Source organism: Globicephala melas, chromosome 4 (genome assembly GCF_963455315.2).
Source record: "Globicephala melas chromosome 4, mGloMel1.2, whole genome shotgun sequence".
In the NCBI taxonomy this organism is placed as follows: Eukaryota; Metazoa; Chordata; class Mammalia; order Artiodactyla; family Delphinidae; genus Globicephala; species Globicephala melas.
In genome coordinates this window covers 116,107,715-116,129,890 of record NC_083317.1, presented here as the reverse complement: position 1 = coordinate 116,129,890, position 22,176 = coordinate 116,107,715, and positions in this window count along the sequence as shown.

Here is a 22,176-nt window from a genome sequence, read left to right as displayed (position 1 = left end):
TGTATGCATATTAAATTGTATACAATTTATTAAATTGTATACATTAAATTCATTAAGTTGTATACATTAAATATGTACAGTTTTTGTATACCAATTATACCAAAATAAAACTGCTAAAAATGAATATTTGGGAAAATATAATAAAATACAACAACCAAGATAGAAGTTTATTTCTCTCCTATAGAAAACAAGCCCCAAGATAGTCAATTCAGGACTGATGTGGTGCTCCAAGGGGTCAGGGAACCAGGCTCTGTCATCCTCAGCATGCAGCTTCCATCCATGGTTTAAGATGGCTTCTTGAGTTTCAGCCACCACATCTGCATCCCAGCCAGCAGGAAGGAGGAAGGGGAGGGCAAAAAGGTATGGGTCTTTTCCCTAAGGTACTTCCCAGAGGTTGCACACATCACATCTCACATCTCATTGGCAGAATTAAGTCACATGGCTCCCTAACTTAAAGGGAGGCTGGGAAATGTAGTCCTTATTCAGAACAGCCCTATGCTGGCTAATATTCAGTAGGAAAAGGTTGTCTCTTATTAAGAAGGAGGGAGAGGACAAATTGACAATCTCTGACACATGGACATTCTGTAGAGGGCCTTGAATATCATGTTAGAATAGTTTGTACTTAATTTTTCAAGCAATTTGGAGACAGTAGCTTATTTTGAGGCAGAAAGGAACATTATTTTAGGGATATAATCAATCTCTGGCAGTGATGTGTAAGATGGATCGAAATGAGGAAAAACTAGAAGTAGGGAGGCCAGTTAGATGATCACATTAGACAAGCAAGAGGTAATGTAATGTGGACAGTTTAGGACAGCAGTGGGAGGACTAGGGCAGAGACACTCAACTGAAAGAATAGGACCAGAGAATTTGACAACTGAATTTATCATGCATATGGGCAAGGAGGTGAGAGAGATTGCCAAAGTTTGATCATCACTTCTCAGAATGGGGGTTCACAAACTCAAATGTCTACAGGGATCCCAAGGGTCCAATAGATAAGTAATTGAGCAAAATGCACTCCCACCTCCCCAAAAGAAGGCAAGGAAGTAGGTGGGGGTCTTCTGGGTGCCGAGCATCAGGAAAGCAGTTTAGGCCCATGGAGGCATGTAGCTCAGATTCTGAACACGCCTGGGCAAAAAGGAGGAGAAAATACCACTCCTTCTTTTGAATCTTCTATAGCAGAAGACATAAACCATTTACCGATATCTCCCATTTTAAAAATCTCAAACTATACTTCCTGTTAAGGAAGTATAAAATACCAGACTGTGGCTATGTAATCACTTCTACCTTCAGCCCCTAAAATGGGTATTAATTATATAATAAAGCCAGCATTTTTTTTTTTTTTTTGGCCACACTGTAGGGCATGCAGGATCTTAGTTCCCCAACCTGGGATCGAACCCATGCCCCTTGTAGTGGAAGCACAGAGTCTTAACCACTGGACCACCAGGGAAGTCCCCAAAGCCAGCATTTCTAAATGCCCTAACAATACATAAGAGATAACATTTATGTACAGTTTTGTGGTTTTTAAAGTACTTTTTAAAAAAAATCCATTTAATTACTCCCTTAAATGTAATTCCCATTTCACGTGTGAGAAGACTGGGAAATAGTCACGTTGGATAACAGTCAACTTGGTGGGAAGGGTTGAGGCCAAGATCCTAATCAAGGTCTTCCTACCTCCTAATCCCAAGGTCTCCCACCTTTGCTACGTGAATGAGCAGAAAAGATGGACATTTCTAGACTGTGTGTGTGTGTGTGTGCGTGTGCGCGCGCACACACACTGTGCACTGTGGTTATTGTAAAGAACTGAGAATTCCCCCAAGTGATCTGGGAATCATGATTAACGTGTCATGTTAGAAAAACTGTTCCAGTGTAGATGGGTAGCCAGTGTTCACTGTGATATGAGAGCTGTCTCTCCAGCTGGGACACTGAGCCCTGGTGATGTCTCTAACCTTCCTAAATCACTTGTACATATTCTCTTGGTTGACGTGACAACTCTCTCCTCTTGTTGCTACTGATTTTTCATGGTGTTCACTGAACTGGCTGAGACTCTGGATTGGCTCATGGCCCATCTACGTTTTCTTAAACTCTTCTTATCTAAACTCACAAAGATATAAACCATGCTTTGAGTTTCGTTAAGAGAATTAAAACTCTGCTAACCTAGAATAAAATATATCTGGTAAGTATAGAAAAGATGAAGTGTACTACAGTTGTTGATAACATGAGGAATTTGGAAACAGCCCAAATATCTCACAGTAGGGCCTATACGTCCTATTTGTTTATCATCATGAGCAAATAATGATAGATCTACGCAATGAAATGTTATTTATTCATTGAAAAATGGTAGTTATAAAGACTACATAGCCACAACAAACAATATATTATATAATGAGGGGGGACGAAGCAGTTAAGAAATTGAATGTGCCCTGCAGTTTTTATTACGTGAAGAGGATCAGAATATGCCACCCCAAAATATGCCACTTTGGCATAGTATTGCTATGAGCTGAAGGCAATAAAAAAGCAGCAAATACAGAAAGAGCTCTCTGCCCTTCCTTTATTTGCCTAAAAGCAGGATATAAATTTTGCTTTGCGAAGATGTTCCTCCTCCTCGCTCCTGGACCGGGAGGAAAACCACCATTATCACGGGAGACAGAAAGCCGGCCCTGAGATGAGTCTGCACAAACAAATCTTACTGAAATAACTTATCTTCCATTAGTTTCCCCATATATTTACTTTCTTACAATTTACCACTGCCAGGAGCCCAACCCCCTTTTCCTTTGTCTTGCGCTTCCCTACAAATTTATCACCCTTTGTTAAAATGGTATATTTGCCCCAAATTCTAACCACCCCTCAGAATTACTCACTACTGGGTTCTCCAGTGTGTATGAGCACTGCACACATAAACAAACTCTCTTTTATTTTCCTGTTAATCTGTCCTTTTAATTTTCAGAGCCCCAGACACTAAACATAAGAGGGTCGAGGAGAAACTTTTTCCTCCTCCACACACGTTAAATAAAAAGGAAAATGGCAGAAAGGAAATATACCAGCATGCTAATATTGGTTATGTAACATATAGCACATTCAAACAGAAAAAAGTCTTGTCAAAGCTACATTTTGTAAGGACTGCAAATTAACTGAACACCAGCATCTCTACTGTTGCAAACAGATTTGGTTTAGGTGTTGATCAGGAACAATAACCTGGAGGGGTACTTTCATTTAGAACTTGATAAGGAGAACAGAACTTGATGAGAATGACTGAACCCAGGCTGTGAAGCAAGAAATATGCACAGTTTTACAAGAGAGCTGACAAAAGCATGATGATGAGTCAGGTTCTGAAGTCAGATTCTTTACTATTTGCAAGTTGCTTAACTTTTCTGTGCCTCAATTTCCTCTTTTTTAAAATAGAGATAACAATAACTTCCTGCTGTTGCTGAGGATTAAGGAATACTGCCTGTGTATGGTAAGTACTCAGTAGAAGCTACTAGAAACATTTTGATAATGATGCTTTTTCATTTCTTGCTAAGAAAATGATGATAATTCTTAGCCTTGTGTAGCCGAAGAATGGCTGTATCAAGTGTTTGGCAACTTGATTGCCCCCCCCCCACCCTGTTTGATAACCTGGGTGACATAGCCCTGGAAGTTTCTCTCTCTGGTCTGGGAGATCTGTGGTCTCTCCTTTGGGTGGAAAATTAACTCTATGTGTGGGGTCCAAAATGAAGATGATTTCCACAAGTGGGCAGAAAAACAGACGCCATGATATTTCCTATGAGACTCTGTCGTATGCTCTTTCCCACTCTGCAGCACACAAGGGGATTACAGCTTCAACACGCACCCTGCCTCATGTTAGGCATGAATAGTGGGTGGGATGGAAGGGCTACGGGTGAGTCAGATGCAGGAGGCAGAAAGTGTCAGGGGACAAAATAGAATGCTGGACAAGCAGTCATGCCTTGTGACCTTGGGCAAATGGATTCACTCTGACCCTTAGTTCCTCTCCAGGTAAAATGAGGGGACACGACTGGGTAGATTCCTTCTACCACTAACATTCTATGAGTCATTGCACCCCTCCCGGCAACCAATTCTGAAAAGACAGAGGAAACACTGCAGGTCCTGATAGCCCTCCATTGACTCATGTTATCCCAGGCAGATTGCAATGTCCCTCAAACCTTTTCTTTACCAGTTAGTCTGACTAATACTCAAGGCTGAATTTAGGCTGGAGTTGGGAGCAGAGGACCTGAGCTCCCACTTGTACAGCCTGGGATTTTGTTGTCTTCGTTGTCCTGGGCAGTTGCTGCCTCATCTCTGAGAGACTTTCATGCTGTTAACGCTGCCTCTTTCTCCCAGCACCCTGCGGAACTGTGCTGGCTGATTTCTCCATTTACTTTTCATAAGTTCAGTTTGCTTTTGGCTTTAACTTGGAGCTTTGGTGCTGAAAGAAAGGAGACAATATTTCCTCCACCCAGAGCTATTTTCAGGGCACAGCTGCCTAGACCCATGAGAAATAAGAGGGGGGGGGAATTCCCTGGCGGTCCGGTTCTTAGGGCTCCACGCTTCCAGTGCAGGGGGTCTGGGTTCTCTCCCTGGTCGATTCCGCAAGCTACACAGCCGAAAAAATCCAAGAGGTAGGTATCTATGAGATTGAGATCATGGGCAAATCCCACCCTGCTCCCTCCTGGTGGGAGAAGAACCCAGTGAGAATTTAATCTCTGGAAGGTAGAGTCCAAAGAGTTTTGTGGGTGCTTGCTGTGTGCTGGTGTCTTATCAGCGATGGGTTGAAGGGGAGAGCTCTTTTCTGGGTGATGGGTGGAGCTGCCCATCAGCTGCCTTTGCTCAACTCCCAAGTTCCTGTGACTGACTGCCTGAGGTCTGGAAGAGGCCTTAATCTTTGACTGATGGGATGTTGGAACTAGAGGGTCCCCGAGAGCTGTTGGGCAGTGTGACCCTGAAGCCCTGTTTGGTGCTACCTTGGAAAACTGTAACACCAATGCTGATGCGGAACTCACTGTGGGAGGCCTTCTAGGTGGATTAGGGACCTTGTCATTTCATATTCACGTTGTGTGATCAGTACACATACACCCACAGACTCGTGTGCAAAGCAGGTGACCGGAGAACGGATGGCCTTTTTACCAAGGCATTTGCAATCTTCTCTCCAGGACAGCAAATAGCAGTCTGGAAATAATAGCTGTGTGTACACAGTATTTACTGAGCTCCTAGGATGTGCTGAGCACTTAATAAGGATCATATCATTTAACGTTCACTGTAATCTCATCCCTATGGGGCCACTTTTATCCACATTTTGTGGACGGGAAAACAGAGGTCTAGAAAATTTAAATAACTTTTCCAAACTCACCAAGCTACTAAATAGCGACAACAGAATTTTAATAGAAGTCATCCGTCTGTGGAACCCCTGCACCTATCAAGAAAGCTGAACTGCTTCCCCACATGTGATCTCTGTCCCAGTGACATGGTTAACACCATGTATTCTACAATAAATTTCATTCATTGTAGATGAAGAACCAGGACTTTTGGAACCTTACTGCCTGGATTCAAATCCTGTTTTGCCATCTATTGATCGCTGTAATGTTGGACGAGTTTCTTAATCTCTGTGCCTTCATTTCCTCACCTATGAAATGGAGATGATAAGAGTGCCAAGCTGATGCGTTGTTGGGAGGATTAAGTGAGATAACACAGGTAAAGCTCTTGGAACATAATAAGTGCTAGCCCTTCTTATCATACGTTAGCTATTTATTTTATGACAAACTGATTTACTGATATATTTACGGATTTTCTACTGTATACCAGGTACTAGGTTCTTACGTGTAGGCAGAGGAGAGGGACAGGATCTTGTGGTTAAAGAGATAAGTTATGCGAACGGGGAGACAGATATTTAAACCACTTATGATATAAAGTGTTATAATCCACAGTGGTTCACCAAGAAAGGAGTGACAGGCAGGAGATAAAGCTACAGAGGAAGGTTTGGGGCCATATACGGCAGGACAAGGAAATCTTCTGTGCTAAGGGGTTGGAACTTCATCCTGTGTAGGCAATCAAGGAGCTGGGGCATCTTAAAAACAGGGGATGGGGGCTTCCCTGGTGGCGCAGTGGTTGAGAGCCCGCCTGCCGATGCAGGGGACTCGGGTTCGTGCCCCGGTCTGGGAAGATCCCACATGCCGCGGAGCGGCTGGGCCCGTGAGCCCTGGCCGCTGAGCCTGTGCATCCGGAGCCTGTGCTCCGCGATGGGAGAGGCCACGACAGTGAGAGGCCCGTGTACCGCCAAAAAAAACAAAAAAAAAAACCAAAAAAACAACAGGGGATGGCACAATCATTTAGGAGCTTTACTAACCTCTGTCTGAGCCCTGTTTAACCAGAGATGAGCATAAAACAAGATCCAACAGAAGAGGAGTAGTTCTTATGAAACTTCTCTGCCAGATATTTAAAAATTCTGTTTGGAAGCTGATCTGTAGATTTTATATAAGAAGATTCATTGTACAAAACGACTCCAAATCATTTTATATCCTGATCCCATTTGCAGCGTGCAAATGACTCTCATTGACTTAATATATTTGGTACCCACTAGCACGTATAAAGCAATGCTGTATAAATAGGAACGTAGGCCATGCTGCCAGGGGCTCCTCTTGTCAGGCAAGGATGACAGTGTATTCTCTTAAGAATATTAGATAATGCATGAGGCAGTTCCCTCCCTCGGTATGCCAGAGGATGTTTGAGTTGGGGACATAATCTCCAGGGAACAGGAATAATTTTAAGAGTCAAAACTAGGGTTGGCTGGTTTTTACAGCAGTACACCCAACCTGTTTCACCAGTTCCAATCTGCATGGCTGATTGACTAGCATGACCAGCCAGGTTTTCTTTGCCGTGTATGCCCTGCTCCAACACAAGGAGCTAAAGGAAGTGGAAAAAACCCAGGTTAACAATGAAATAGCCAAGGAAGTGAGCAAGGATTCAGCATAAAATTGTTCATTACAGTGTTGATTATAGTAGTAAGAATGCCCACCAATTAGTAAAGTGTTTAAAAAATATTATAGAACACCTGTAACACTCACTACTACGATTATTGAAAATGATGACGAGGAAGAATGGGTAATGACCACTCAAGCAGATTGTGCTGTATCATAATGTCAAAAAAAACCCACCAAGCTTCTAAATTGATGGGCACAATAACATCATTTTTTATGTTTTTTTTTTATTTTTTGGGGGGTATGCGGGCCTCTCACTGCTGTGGCCTCCCCCGCTGTGGAGCACAGGCTCCAGACGTGCAGGCCCAGCGGCCATGGCCCACGGGCCCAGACGCTCCACGGCATGTGGGATCCTCCCGGACCGGGACACAAACCCATGTCCCCTGCATCGGCAGGCGGACTCCCAACCTCTGCGCCACCAGGGAAGCCCCTAAAATCTTATTTTTGTAAAAGAAAATAAAAGGTTCATATAATAATAACTATTGTCTCTAGGTAGTGAGATTATAGGCGATCTATGTTTTACTTTTTTGCTTATGTGTACTATAGTTTTCTAGAATGAACATTGATTAATTTTGTCTCTAAAGTTATTTTTTAAAAAAACAAACAAAAAAATCACCTTCCTCTCTCTCCCTGGTTCCTACCGACAGAGGTGGCAACCATCTCCTATTTGCCTGTCTGGTGGCAGAAACTTAATCTCAGTCAATTTGAGGTTCCCCATTCTCACTGAGATTGAGTCTGAGCTCCAGGAGGCTATGTTACATCACAGCTTGGGAAGGGCCATCTGGCTCTTGATAACCATCTACTAGGCTGGCCCCTGCTTGGACGTGCAGCATTCCCTCTCCTGGTCCTCATGTGTGAGGTTATCTCATCCCCATTGCAGACCTCTGGGCCTCCCCAAGTGTGGCTCGTTTTGATTCTCTCAGCCCACTCTGGAGTCCACCTTTTGGTGCGTCTCCCTTTTCTGCTTGGGAGCATGAGGGAATTCTAGGAGGCTGCTGCGGGCCATTGACCTAGACACACCACATAACCATCTCCCCTCCTTACCTCTGCTTCTGACCAGTGCAGGATAAGTTGGGGTGGCTTATCACCCCTCAGGTTCCAGCTAGAAGGTAAGAAGAGACACCTTCTGCACCCGAATCCCTCTAAACTTTCTGGGGTATCTATCATTCCCTTGGCTTCCACTCCCAGGATGCAGCCCAGGGAAGACAAGGCATAGGGTACCTCTTCAGGGTCCCAGCTTTTTTTTTTTTTTTTTTTGCAGTACACGGGCCTCTCACTGTTGTGGCCTCTCCCGTTGCGGAGCACAGGCTCCAGACGTGCAGGCTCAGCGGCCATGGCTCACGGGCCCAGCCGCTCCGCGGCATGTGGGATCCTCCCGGACCAGGGCACGAACCCGTGTCCCCTGCATCGGCAGGCGGACTCTCAACCACTGCACCACCAGGGAAGCCCCAGATTCACTCTTTAATCAGTATTGGACTATCTATTTTTCCTATTTCCTTTGTGTCAGTTTAAGTAATTTGTGTTTCTCAAGAAATGTTTCCATTTCAACTATATCGTCAAATTTTTTGTTGTAAAGTTGTTACATTACCATCTTAAATTTTAAAAAAATATTTAGGATCTGTAATTATGCCCCCTTTTTTATTCCTGGAATTGGTAATTTGTGTTTTTTGTTTCTTGATCTATGCTTAGGGTTTATCAATTTTATTGATCTTTTCAAAAAACCAATTTTTAACTTTATTTCTGTTTTATTTCTATCTCTATTTTTATTTCTTTAATTTTTGTTCCTGTCTTTATTTCCTGTCTTTTTTTAAATTTGCTTTTCTTTTTCTAGCTTCTTGGGATGGAAGCTTAGATCATTAATTGTCAAACTAAAGCTAAAAATTTCCCTCTAGACACTGCTTTAGCTCTGTCTCAAATTTTGATGTGTAATATTGTTATTTCTTTGATTTTTAAAAACTTGTTTTTATTTTTTGAATAGGTAATGCAAGCACATAGAAACATGTACAAACGTATATGCAGTGAAAAGTTTCCATCTGTTTCACTTGGAATCTGGCAAGAAACAAACATTTCCCCCACTTAGATGGTTCATATGAAGATAATTTAATAAGAAATTATTACAAAAGTATCAATAAGACTGAGGGATCAAACAAGGGATTTAAATTATTGTTGATTCATCATCAACAGGGTGTCATTATCACTTTTAGGCCTGAAGGAACAAAATTAGGAAACGGTGTTCACAGAAGCTGGTAAAAGTTAGAACCATGAAGGTAGGGCCCTCTGCAGGTACCACAGTTACAGAGAGGTGAGGATACTGCCAGAACTATTTCACCAAGAAAATAGGGAGTGGGATGAGATATCTACTGGCTACTCTCCTCCTGTGCTTCCATCTTCTGCTATTGCTTCTTTTTAGCTGAATCCAAGCCAGTCTTTAGGTGGTGATCTCCAGGACAGAGAACTGGTCAAAGAAGTGTGGAGAATGAGGGGCTGGGGGAAACGATTGGAGAACAACAAGCACAGGAGATGTTCAGTGGCTATGACATAACTCTGCCCTGAATTGCTAGGGTTGTTGCATATTGGACATTTGTAAAGAAAGGCACTCTGGTAACTGGGGAAATCAGAGATCAAACGCTCTTTAACTCCATTCCAAAGAAAAGTAGGATTTGAATGATCACAGAAGGTATTACCAAGACAGTGTATTACACACTGTTAAACACTGACCTCAGTGTGGGAAGTGTACCCACAGCAGTATACAAAATAGTACAAGGACTCAGTATTATAGGACGTTGAATCACACACTGAGAAATTAATTCTCATTTTAATTATCCCTCAGTGCTTCTGATTAAATCAAGAAGAAAGTTTCCACTTGAATATCTTAACAACTCTCTAATAAGAACAGACCTCTCCCACTCCCCCACCCCTACGTTGCCCCTCCCCCCCTCAACTATTGGGTATAAGATAGACTCAAGGATGGATTGTACAACACAGGAAATATAGCCAATGTTTTGTAATAACTGTAAATGGAAAGTGACCTTTAAAAGTTGTATAAAAATAAAAAGTTGAAAAAAAGAGAAAAAGCCCAAGTTCAGAGCTTCTGTCAAAGAAAAAGATCGAGCTAGAAGTTAATAACACTGTTTGGTTTTCATGGCTCTTATTTTTGAAGTAGCTGTCAGTTTATGGCAAATAATATTGGTTTTCCATGTATGGAAATAATGTAAGGTTTCTTTTGAAAAAATATATATTTAGGTAAGAACCAAGTCAGTTTAAAGAAAAATGTATAAGAGCACAGGAGGTAATCAGCTGTGGCAAGCATAGTGAAAGGATACTTAAAAGACTAAGTTTGGGAAACACAGCTCAATATTATTGTGAGGTGTTTATAGTTATCTACCAAAATGTTTCTGTTCCAGTTTATAGTGTTCCAGAACCTTCTCTTTCTTTGATACAGAAACCACTGTTGGGCAGACAATGCTTTACTTCGTTTTAAGATAGTGTTTTTCCTTGCACATTTCTTCAGGTGCAGAGCATACAGTTTAAACCAATATTCAGGGCTGTTTAATTTTTTTTTTTGTAGTTTTTGGTTTTATTTCAGGACTTTTAATAATAGACAGTCTTTCTCTTTTCTTTTTTTTTAAATATTTATTTACATATCTATGTATGTATTTATTTATTTTGGCTGCACCGGGTCTTGGTTGCAGCATGCAGGATCTTCGTTGCGGCGTGAGGGATCTTCAGTTGTGGCATGCGGGATCTTTTAGTTGCAGCATGTGGACTTGTTAGTTGAGGTATGCAGACTCCTTAGTTGCAACATGTGAACTCAGTTGCAGCATGCATGCCGATCTAGTTCCCCAACCAAGGATCAAACCCAGGTCCCCTGCATAGCGAGCATGAAGTCTTACCCACTGGACCACCAGGGAAGTCCCCAAGTCTTTCTCTTTTCTTTTCCTTTTTTTTCTGAAAAAATACATCCTCCCTCTCTGTTCACATCAATGACACTTACAACAAAAACAAAGGGACTTCCCTGGTGGCACAGTGGTTAAGAATCCACCTGCCAGATGTAGAGAATGGACTTGAGGACACGGGGAAGGGGAAGGGTAAGCTGGGACAAAGTGAGAGAGTGGCATGGACATATATACACTACCAAATGTTAAATAGATAGCTAGTGGGAAGCAGCCACGTAGCACAGGAAGATCAGCTCGGTGCTTTGTGACCACCTAGAGGGGTGGGATAGGGAGGGTGGGAGGGAGACGCAAGAGGGAGGAGATATGGGGATATATGTATATGTATAGCTGATTCACTTTGTTATAAAGCAGAAGCTAACACACCATTGTAAAGCAATTACACTCCAATAAAGATATTTAAAAAAATAAAATATAGAAAAAAAAGAAAGAATCCGCCTGCCAATGCAGGGGACACAGGTTCGAGCCCTTGTCCAGGAAGATTCCATATGCCACGGAGCAACTAAGCCCGCGTGCCACAACTACTGAAGCCCGCCTGCCTAGAGCCCATGCAACAAGAGAAGCCAGTGCAATGAGAAGCCCGCGCACTGCAATGAAAAGTAGCCCCAGTTTGCCACAACTAGAGAAAGCCTGAGCCCAGCAACGAAGACCAAACACAGCCAAAAATAAATTTATTAAAAAAAAAAAAATCCTTTTGTTTCCTTCCTTTGTGTTCTTGCCCAAATATAAAGATCTTCATAGTTTACCTAGGATGGACGATGGGAACCATTAAGATATTACTGATTTTACCAAATCTATCTTTCCTGTATTTTTTTTTTTTTTGGAAAGGAATAAAAGGATTTGGCAGTTGAGGCTCTTAGACATAACAGCCCCGAGTGGGATGCCAAAAAAAAAGCTTTATTTGGTTCCCCCTTTGTACATGTTGGTTGCCAGATAAATTATCCTAATAAGTGACATGAAGGCAAACCCAATTTTAAAGATAATCCTGAAAAAATGGAGAAATGTGGGATAAAGCAAATATAGTACAATGTTAATTATAGAATCTAGGTGGTGGGTATATGTGGGCTCACTCTAAATTTCTTACAACTTTTACATAGGATTGAAAATTTTCTTAGCAAGATATTGGGGAAAAAAATCTTTAAAAGATCTATTTAGTGTTTTTCACTGGAAGTATGTAGGAAATAGGACCTTCCAGGTCTGTGTGCAATTTGGTGATCTGTTTGGGCCCCTCAGCACTGTCCAGCACAGAGCGCGGGGTGCATCAGGTGCTGCCTGGACTGCACATTTGCAAAGGCTGGTTTAGTGGTTACAAATGCCTTTGCCTTTCACAACCGCAGTGACCCCAGCACTGAGCTGTGAGGCTGGCGGGCAGATGTCATTACCACCATTAGTCTCTTTTTATAAATAAGGAAACTAAGGCTTAGAAGTAAGTATCTGTTGATCCCAGGAGCTCAGCCAGACCTTCTGACACCCAGCCCTTTGCTCTTTATTCTGTGTTTCTTTATCCCCAGTCAGAATTCCCACCCTCCTTTTTCTTTCTGGGCGCTGCTCTGTATTATCAGGGAGACAAAAGGGATCTGATAGACCAATTCAGGGAATCTAGCTGGCCAAGGTGTCGGTGATTCTAAAGTGCTAAATACGCTTCTCGTCCCGAGGGTGTTTGTATTTTAAAGAAAAAGAAATAGAGCAATCACTTAACCTTTCTTTAAATTTTTTTAGACATTTATTTATTATTTATTTGTCTATTTTGGCTGCTCTGGGCCTTAGTTGTGCTATGCGTGAACTTTTAGTTGTAGCATGCGGACTTAGTTGCTGCATGTGGGCTTTTTAGTTGTGGCAGGTGACCTCTTAGTTGCAGCCTGCATGTGGGATCTACTTCCCTGACTAGGTATCGAACCTGGGCCCCCTGCATTTGGAGCATGGCCTTTTACCCACTGGACCACAGGTAAAGTCCCGATAACTTAAACTTTAACTATGTAACACAGACACAGCTGATGGAGACTGAGTCGGGGAAGGGCCAGGAGTAGAGGGTTGAGAGGGCACAGCTGGCCAGGTGCAAATCATTCCTTGTAAGTAATCAGTGTCTCTGTCCACACAGAAAGCCAGCTTTGGTGAAACAAATCCATTAGCTAGGATTTTTCACATTGTGGTAGAGCAGTTTAATGGCAGGCACACATTGTTAATTCTTTTTACATTTAAAATTTTGTGTTTGGGACAGAATATTCATCTTTTTAAGGATACTGATAGCCATCTAGACCTGACATGGACTTTAGTCTTATTTAGCAGCAAATTATAACTGTCAGCTCTTTGTGAATAGATACAGAGAAGTAGGTGCCCATTTGTATTAAATGAAAGAAAGCCCTCATTCTCTAGAAGGAAAGTTTGTGTGAACCTCTTTCTGGTTTGGCTTCGCAGAGGTCCATGGACTCTAAGTGAGAATTGAATTGTTCAAAAGCAGAATGGAAAATGCCAATGGACCTGAGCTCGTATAACTTCTTTAACTCAAATCTAGCAGGCTTGTCGTCACACTACAGACACTACACAGAGCAGTCTCTCACATCATCAGATGGAAAGCTCATTTAATCAGATCTGGTCTGGAAATTTTTCTAGGGTTTCACAACCTATGAAAAAACTCAATATATCAGCACACTCAAAAATCCGCAGTGAGATTGCTTTAAATATAGACATATTACCAAGACCTGAGAGAGCACATAATGGAGGGTACGTTTTCCAGCAAAGAGAAGAGGAAGCACAACCCCCTTGTGGGAGCAGAGTACCACCCCTGGATGGAGGTAGTGGATGTAGGACTTTCTCAAGATGTGCTCCCCAAGCCTCCACCCCTATGAGATTTTTATCAACTTTATTGAGATATAATTCATCTATGATAAAATTCACCCTTTATAGTGTACAAATCAGTGGTTTTTAGTAAATTCACAGAGTTGTACAACCATCACTACAATCTAATTTTAGAACATGTTCATCACCCTCCAAAGAACCCCTGGACGGTAGCAGTCACTCCCCATTCTCCCTCTCCCCAGCTCCTGCCAACATGCTAATCTGTTTTCTGTCTCTATGGATTTGCTTGTTTGGGGTATTTCATATAAACGAAATCATACAATATGTGGCCTTTTGTGACTGACTTCCTTCAGTCAGTATAACGTTTTCAAGGTTCATCCATGTTGTGACCTGTATCAGTTTTTCATTCCTTTTTACTGCCAAATTATATTCCTGCCATGGAATGAATATTTCTGTCCCCGCCCCCCACAAAGTCATTTGTTGAAATCCTAACCCTCAATGTGATGGTACTAAGAGGTGGAGCCTTTGAGAGGTAAATAGTTCATGAGAATGAAGCCCTCACGAATGGAATTAGTGCCCTTATAAAAGAGACCCCAGAGAGCTTCCTTGCCCCTCTTCCATGTGAGGACACAGCAAGATGATAGCCATCTGTGAAGCAGAAAGTGGGCTTTCACCAGACACTGAATTTGCCAGTGCTTTAATCTTGGACTCCCCAGCCTCCAGAACTGTGGGAAATAAAAGTCTGTTGTTGAAGCCACCTAGTCTATGGTACTTTGTAATAGCAGCTTGAATGGGCTAAAACAATTCTCTTGTATGAATATTCCATATTTTTATCCATTCATTGGTTTGTGGACATTTGGATTGCTCCTACTTTTTGACTGTTATGAATAATAATACAGCTATAAGCATTTGTGTACAGCCTTATTTGTGGACATATGTTTTCATTTCTCTTGGGTATATATCTAGGAGTAGAATTTCTGGGTTAAATGGTAACTCTATGTTTGACATTCTAAGGAACCGCCAGACTGTTTTTCAGAGTGGCCGCATGATTTTACATTATGCAATGTATGAAGGTTACAATTTCTCTACATCCTTGCCAACACTTGATATTCTCTCTTTTATTACAGCCACCTTAGTGGGTATGACGTAGTGTCTCACTGTGGTTTTGATTCATATTTCCCTGAAAAACCAATGGTGTTGAGAATGTTTTAATTTTATTGTTGAATTGTAAGAGTTCTTTACATACATTGGATACAAGGCTTTCCCTTCCCTTCCCTCCAGAGGGTAGCCCTTACCACCTAAATTAGCAATTACAAGAAAGGGCAAGAAGTAGGTGTGAATGCTATCCTACTTCAGGATTACCTTGCCTTGTAAGATCTGGAGGTGGCCTACCTGTGTGGGGGCAGGCTGGGACAAGGCTGTTCTCAAGAAGCATTTGGGGGCCTGTGCAAATGCTTGGAAGGGAACTGAGTTTAAGCCTCAGATATCTACACCAGCAAGACCGGAAGAGATGACATTGACCAGGAAGATTCTGTGTCCAGAGATTTCCAGTTACCAGCTGCTGCCATAAAAGTCCTATACATCTTTGCTATTCAAAGTGTGGACCTTGAACCAGAAGCACCTACATCACCTGAGAGCTTATTAAAAATACAAAATCTCACCCCAGACCTCCTGAATCATTTTAATAAGAATTCCAGTGATCTGTATGCACTTATGATGATGCATAAGAGAATTTTCTTCTCCTGTCCTCAGATTTCCGGGTAAGGGCAGACAGACCCAAACAAACAAACCCTCAGTGAGTTGATGTCCTCTAACGTGAGCATCTTGGATCAGCACAGGAGTAAACCAAAGAGAGTATCTCAGGCCGGGCCTGGGACCGGGAACCACACTAACACATCTACAAGCTGTTAACTAAGTCCTGAAAGGTTTATGCCCTAGATAGGTGGCCACATGGATTGGGCCAGTCTTGTGAACTACATTTTTTTCCCTTCCTCTTTTTTATTCTTCAACTATTATCCTACTAGAGAAAAATTTCAGGTGTCTTAACTTGGATCCAACTGTGTCAAAAGATTTATTCTCTTTCACCTAACAGGGGATCCTGTCTTTACTTCCTCGGTTCAGATCCTCCTGGGAGTGACAGACCTTGGCAATCATCTAGGTTATTCTCCAATTATCACCAAGCCAAAAAGCCCTGGAAATTGGCTGCTTCATGGAACAGTCACTGCGCCCTTTGCCAATGGAAAAGTGCTGATGTCACTCTGATACTAGCAGTTGGCTGCCGAGTGGTCATGATAAAAGGGGGCAGGCTAGTTGAAAGCATGTGGATAGGTGGAAGGGAGGGCCAAGGGGATTTATATGCAAGTATAACAGAAAGGGTGCTAAGCTGGTGTTAGCTGTGTGACTTTGGGCATGGCTTTAACCTCCCTGGGTTTTCCCTACCTGTAATAAACAATCAAAGCAGTTAACACGCACTCAGTTCTTAATAGTTTATGTGAACTATTCATGTAGTAGAATTTTCACTACAGTTTATGATAGATCCTGTCATTTCCTCCATTTTACGGATGAGGAACCTGAGGCACAAAGAGGGTTACTCGCTCAAGGTCACTCGAGTAAACCCAGGCAGTCTGACTCCAGAGTCTGAGCTCTGTCAACGGAGAGGGTCGGATTAGACGAATGTTAAAGACTCTTCCCATCCCTGCTATTCATTTTCTCTCTTGTTAAACTGGGATAATAATAGAGTTGTGAAGATCATGAGATAACACAGATTAAGTGCTTAGCACAGTGCCTGGATCATAAGTGCCAGTAAATGTCAGCTATTACTATCATTCATACTTTTACTCTTACCACTGCCATTTTATGGAACGAATCACTCTTGCCATCTCCTCAACAGCTGCCGGAGTGCACAGTTAGCACAACTGAACCTATTAATAAAGTCAGACAATGGGTCAATTCAGTCATAAAATCAAACAAGCCTGAACTGATGCTGAAGTGAATTGCCTAGTTAAATAGTCTTAAGCAGTGCTATCCAACAGAACGTTCTGTGATGATGGAAATGCTCTATATCTGTGCTGTCCAATAAGGTAGCCACTAGCGGCATGTACCCATTGAGCACTGGAAATATGATTAGTGTGACCGAGGGACTATTTCACTGTATTTAATTTTACTTACTTTAGTTTTCTAACTTAATAGCCACATGTGGCTGGTGGCTACCATATTGGATCACTCAGGCTAAGGCCTATCTGGTAGCCAAGAACACTTGGTAAGAGAACTCAAAAGTGCCAGGAACAAGAAAGGGAGTTGGAAGCTCCTGTGGCCACAACTCTGTTTTGTTACAGATGCCTTAAAGAATCATGGGTATTAGAATGCTCAGACTTCAAAGGATTCCCTTTATCTATTAAGTGGGGATGTGGAATTTTTAAGGATGAGGGGCAAGGTGGTGGGAAGAAAGAAGACAATTCCACTTTCCTCACGGGGATACCCCCAGTTGATTCTGGGTAGAACTAGATTCCTTATTACTGTTAAAAATTATATGGTGGTAGGGGCTTCCCTGGTGGCGCAGTGGTTAAGAATCCACCTGCCGATGCAGGAGACACAGGTTCAAACCCTGGTCCTGGAAGATCCCACATGCGTGGAGCAACTAAGCCTGTGCACCACAACTACTGAGCCCACGTGCCACAACTACTGAAGCCCACACGCCTAAAGCCCGTGCTCTGCAACAAGAGATGCCGCCATAGTGAGAAGCCTGTGTTTCTTTTATAAGTGAATAAATAAATAAATAAATTTATTTAAAAAAATTATTTGGGGAGGGATAGTTTATACCCACACTATGTAAAGCACCATGACATTCCATCTTTCCAATGCTCTGTTTTACTATATGCAGAAACTAAAAAGTGATTTCAAGTTGCGGCTTGAATGATTAATTAAGAAAAAGATCATCACAATGGATGATCAAAGTATCATAGACTTGGAAGGGGCTGTCTCATAAAGCATGTCCATTACAAACTGGCATCTTAGGGAAGCTACACACACATCCCTGGGACACAAGTGTGACACTGTGCCTTGCTTTTTGGACTGACTGGCTTTGGATCCGGAGAGGAGCGGTCAGCCAGGTGGTGATAGCACTGCCCTCAGCTCTCACCCTAGTCCTCTGGGGATCTTACCCGTTTTTTTTTTTTTAATAAATAATTTTCTGATGATATAAGGATAGCAGTGAGCGCATTTCCATCTAAGTCTGTAAACACGTGACTGCTTCCCTGGTACAAATTACTAGACCTTGTATCGTGTTCTGATTCTAAATATTTTGAGCAGAAGAAGTCCCCCACCCCTGCTCACTCCCCCCCTACCACCAATGAATAATTCACCGGCTGCCAAAATTGCAGAAGGCCAAACTGAAACCGAATGAGGCTAGCTTGTGTTAAACCAATTTTTAAATGATAGTAATTAAGAGAGTTTCTATATAGGGAAGGCTTTGTTTAGATTGAAAAGTTAAAAGCCACCGCCAGAAACACAAGGATCTTGTGCATAAAGGCTTCTCTTTTTGCTGCCCAGCAGTCACTCCGGCCAGTGTTTGAGCAGTGAATGCTAACACAGCGGTCCGCCCTGGCGTTTTCCCTACTTCACCACTGTCTTGTGGAGTCCACCTCGGAGAATGCCTTGCACCAGGGCTGCAGTCTCTCAGGCTGTCTGCAAACAGACACCAGGCCATCTGTCCTCTCGCCTTCCACCCAAACACAGCTGCTGGGCTCTATCCCAGCTCCAGCCATCTGGAGGAGGAACAAAGGCCCCTCTCCTCACCCTCTCCCTGGCTGCCGAGGGGAGACTGGGGAGTCTTGGCACCCTCTTGGCCTCGGTGAGGAAAGGAAAATGGAAGAAGCAGCCATGTTCCCTCCTAGTGGTCAGCAGCTCCTCCCCCTGGTTCTCGGGGTCGATGAAACCCTTCATTCATTCCCCAGACATCTGTCAAGGTACTCTGGCAAGTGTCAAGCCTTGGACCAGGCTCTGGGGACTCGAGAATGAGACCCAGCTTCTGGCCTCTAGGAGCTCACAGTCTGGTGAGGTTGATGGACGTGTACACAGTCAAGTCCTCTGTACGCAGAAGTGAAAGGTTGGAGGAGCTAGCAGAGGGATGCTTGACCCAGGCGAAGGGAGCCAGAGAAGGGTTCCCGTGGCGGGGCATTGGACTTGATGTCTAAAAATGAGTTCGCACTGGGCACCGGCAAATCAGAATGGGGAAAGGCTGGCCCAAGCAGGAAGTGTATGGAACTCTACATGGTGGGAGGAGGAAGGTGATGAAGGGAGAGGACAGACAGGGAGAGCCAGATTGTAGTGGTCCTTGATGTCCACCAGAGGATAAGGGGAGACAGTGAAGGGCTGTGAGCATGGGAGGCTCACGGTCAGATGTGTGATTTGTGATTTGAGAAGATTCTTTAGATGGTGGGGAAGAGGACAGACACGAGGGAGCGAGCCTCATTTAGACCAGTCACGGTAATCCAGGGGAGAAATCGTGGTGGCCAAACGAAGTTAAAAAGGAGACAAAGAAATTAATTTGAGGGAGAAATCATCACTAAAAACGCTAGCTCGAAACCCTCCAAAACAGTTCCCAAACAATTTTTAAGTTCAGAGTAAGCTCTGCAAAGGAGGGACACAAAACTACTCTTCAGTGTTACTGAACTCAGAACTACGTCAGTCCCATCTGAGAAGAGTGACCTCTTCTCAGATAGGAAAGAGCTTGACGGTACAGGGATAGCTATTGCCCCAAAGGGCCCATGAGCCACCTGGCAGCCACAGACGGTATAAGCTGGCGTGTCAGGCTACTCTCAGAAAGGATATTTACCAAGAGGTATCAGACTTGCTGAAACGCCTCCAATCCCAGCTCAAGCATTTACCTAAGATCTTCATGCCAGTTAGGTTCTCAAAGCCGCCAGGAGAGACTTCCTTTCTGAAAGCAGGCTGTTTTGCTGGTTACGCTCAGCTCTGGGGTGCTTTGGGCCTCATTTGGGGAAATCTCAGGGCAGCGGAGGGCAGCCTCTCAGAAGAGCGGTGTGTCAGTCACTGCCCCTTCCCCCTCTTGCCTGCTGCATGAATCTGCCCACAAGATTCTGCATGTCAGAGGTCCATGGGCTGTTCAGTTTTTTAATTAAAGGAAAAGAAAGTGAAGGCCCTTTCTGTTCTGATGCCCTTCATTCCTGGTCTCCTTACAGCACGTGGGGTCATAATTTCACAGGAAGAATCAGAAGCCAGAAAACAGGGATAGAAATTGGTTCCTCTTAGAAAGGCAGGGACCAAATGTTAGTGACAATCTGATTTAAGATAGAAGAGGAAACAAAGGATGCCACAGCTCCATCCCTTAGGTCTATGCAATGGGCTTAATACTGGCTCCAGGAGAAAGAGCCTGAGGCCTGGCTTACTGCTCAGAACCCCAGTTTCTAATCATAAAAAATACTTCCAAGGCACTTTATTACGTGCATAGTTTTCCATTTTTTTAAAAAACGTGAGGCATGGAGAACTATAGTAGGTCATAGGTCTGGCAGCTAGATTAAAACACTCTTTAAAGATTAAAACACTCTTTAAGACAGTGAAAACTCACACCATTATTTTTCCTTCTCGGTGATGAATCTTAATTTCCATTCTGAGGAATTCTTTTTCACTTTTAACACATAAAATTTTAAAATTACAACTGCTAAAAATAACCATGGGTAGATTTTCCATTCCTTTTCTTCTGTTTCTCGAGCCCTTGTATCACAGCTGCTTTCCTGTAAGGAGGATTGTTTGGTAAGTTTTAAAAGAATATATTTTCTCTTGCTTTCATTGTTGCATTTTGAGCATCTTCTGTTATTAATGTTACCCTAAATGAGACATTATAGAAACAGTAGATAAGCTTGTTCATTCAGCTGATTCATAATTCCTTACCTAAAAAAAAGCATATCAGTAGTTTTAGAAGACATGATAAATTAATACTACAATATAAACTTCAAAACAGATTGCTGAAGGGCCCAAGGATTACCACTTAGTGCCTTCGTTGAGAAAGGTTGTTTTTGTTTGTTTTGTTTTTTTCCTTCTTGGTGTTATTCCCATATTTTAAGAGAGTAAAAGAGAATATTTTCTGTCAATCTTGTTTCTAAAATTCATGCTCTTTTTAATCCTCCATGCATCGATTTCGAGAGCGGCCATCTTTGTAAAGTCCGTTCACTTCCCTGGGTCTCAGTGTCTGTATCCTGAGAGGAAGTAGGAGAGGTAAAAGATGTATAAGGTCTCAAGAGTTTTAATGTTCTGTAGTTTCCCCATTTAAATGCTCCTTCTTTATTCTGATAGAATCCATACTCTTTCTCCTATCACAGTTCCCGAGTGCCTGAATGCTGCACTCCCCGCTTCCGCCTTCCCCCTGCTGCAGGCTCTGTTATCGTGGGCCTTGAATCACATTCTTTCAGCCAGAGAACATGCGACACAGTTTGCCCTCCAAGAACCTGCATACTTTTGTGGGACCAGAAGGGCAAGTCACATGACTTCCCTTGCTTGTCTGGAAATTGCTCCGTCAAAAGATTTCTCAGCATTTCTTTCACTTCATTTATTCCAGATCCTTCAAATCCCACATTGTTCTCATGCTCACAGCTTCAACAGATGGTCTTCTAAAAGGAAAAATATGTTGCGGTGTTCAGTTCCCCTCTTACATCCCTCACTTACCTACCCTTGAAGTCTTTTTCACATCCTACTCTCTTCTAAGCTTACATGTATACAGATATTTTTCTTTTGATGTGGTGACCCCCCTCAACCATAATTTCTTATTCTTTTTTTGCTTGGAGTATAAACTGGTCACTCCCAAGACAAACTCTGCAGGCAACACAGCTCTACACCTTCAGACGAATGCTGAGACTTTCATTAAAATAGTCTTGTTTTCTGTTTAAAAAAAGATGTTTTAGGAGTTCCAAATCCAGCTTTCTAGGAACGAAACATAGAAGCACGAAACCAGGGTATTTTAGAAGAAGCAGAATCCTTTGAGATGATGCCATGGGGTGGCCCCGTTTTACAGAGGAGAAACTGACAGTCTGAAACCGGGAGACTCGAGGTCTTGTTACGAGTAGTGGCAGGGTTCAAACCGGAAGCAGAGACAGCCGCGTCTCAGACCAGAGTCATCTCTACCTTGGTTTCTTCAACTGTGAAGTGCAAAGTGTTACACAACCATGAAGTGAAGTACAGGGCTCACAACAGGATTGAGAAAGATAAGTGAGTTAATATGGTAAGTCCTTAGAACAGTGTCTGGCACAAAGTAGCATTCCATAAGTGTTAGTTTACTGTTAGCAGAAGTACTGAAGACCCATATTGTAGGGAAAGGATGCCTTATACTGTCATTGTGTGAATTTTGTGGAAACTTTTACATTTCTTTATTCTATGGAGTTTCTGTTAGAAATTTGAAGGATAGGATTAGGCCCCAAATCATGATACTGATAAATTCACATAAAATATAA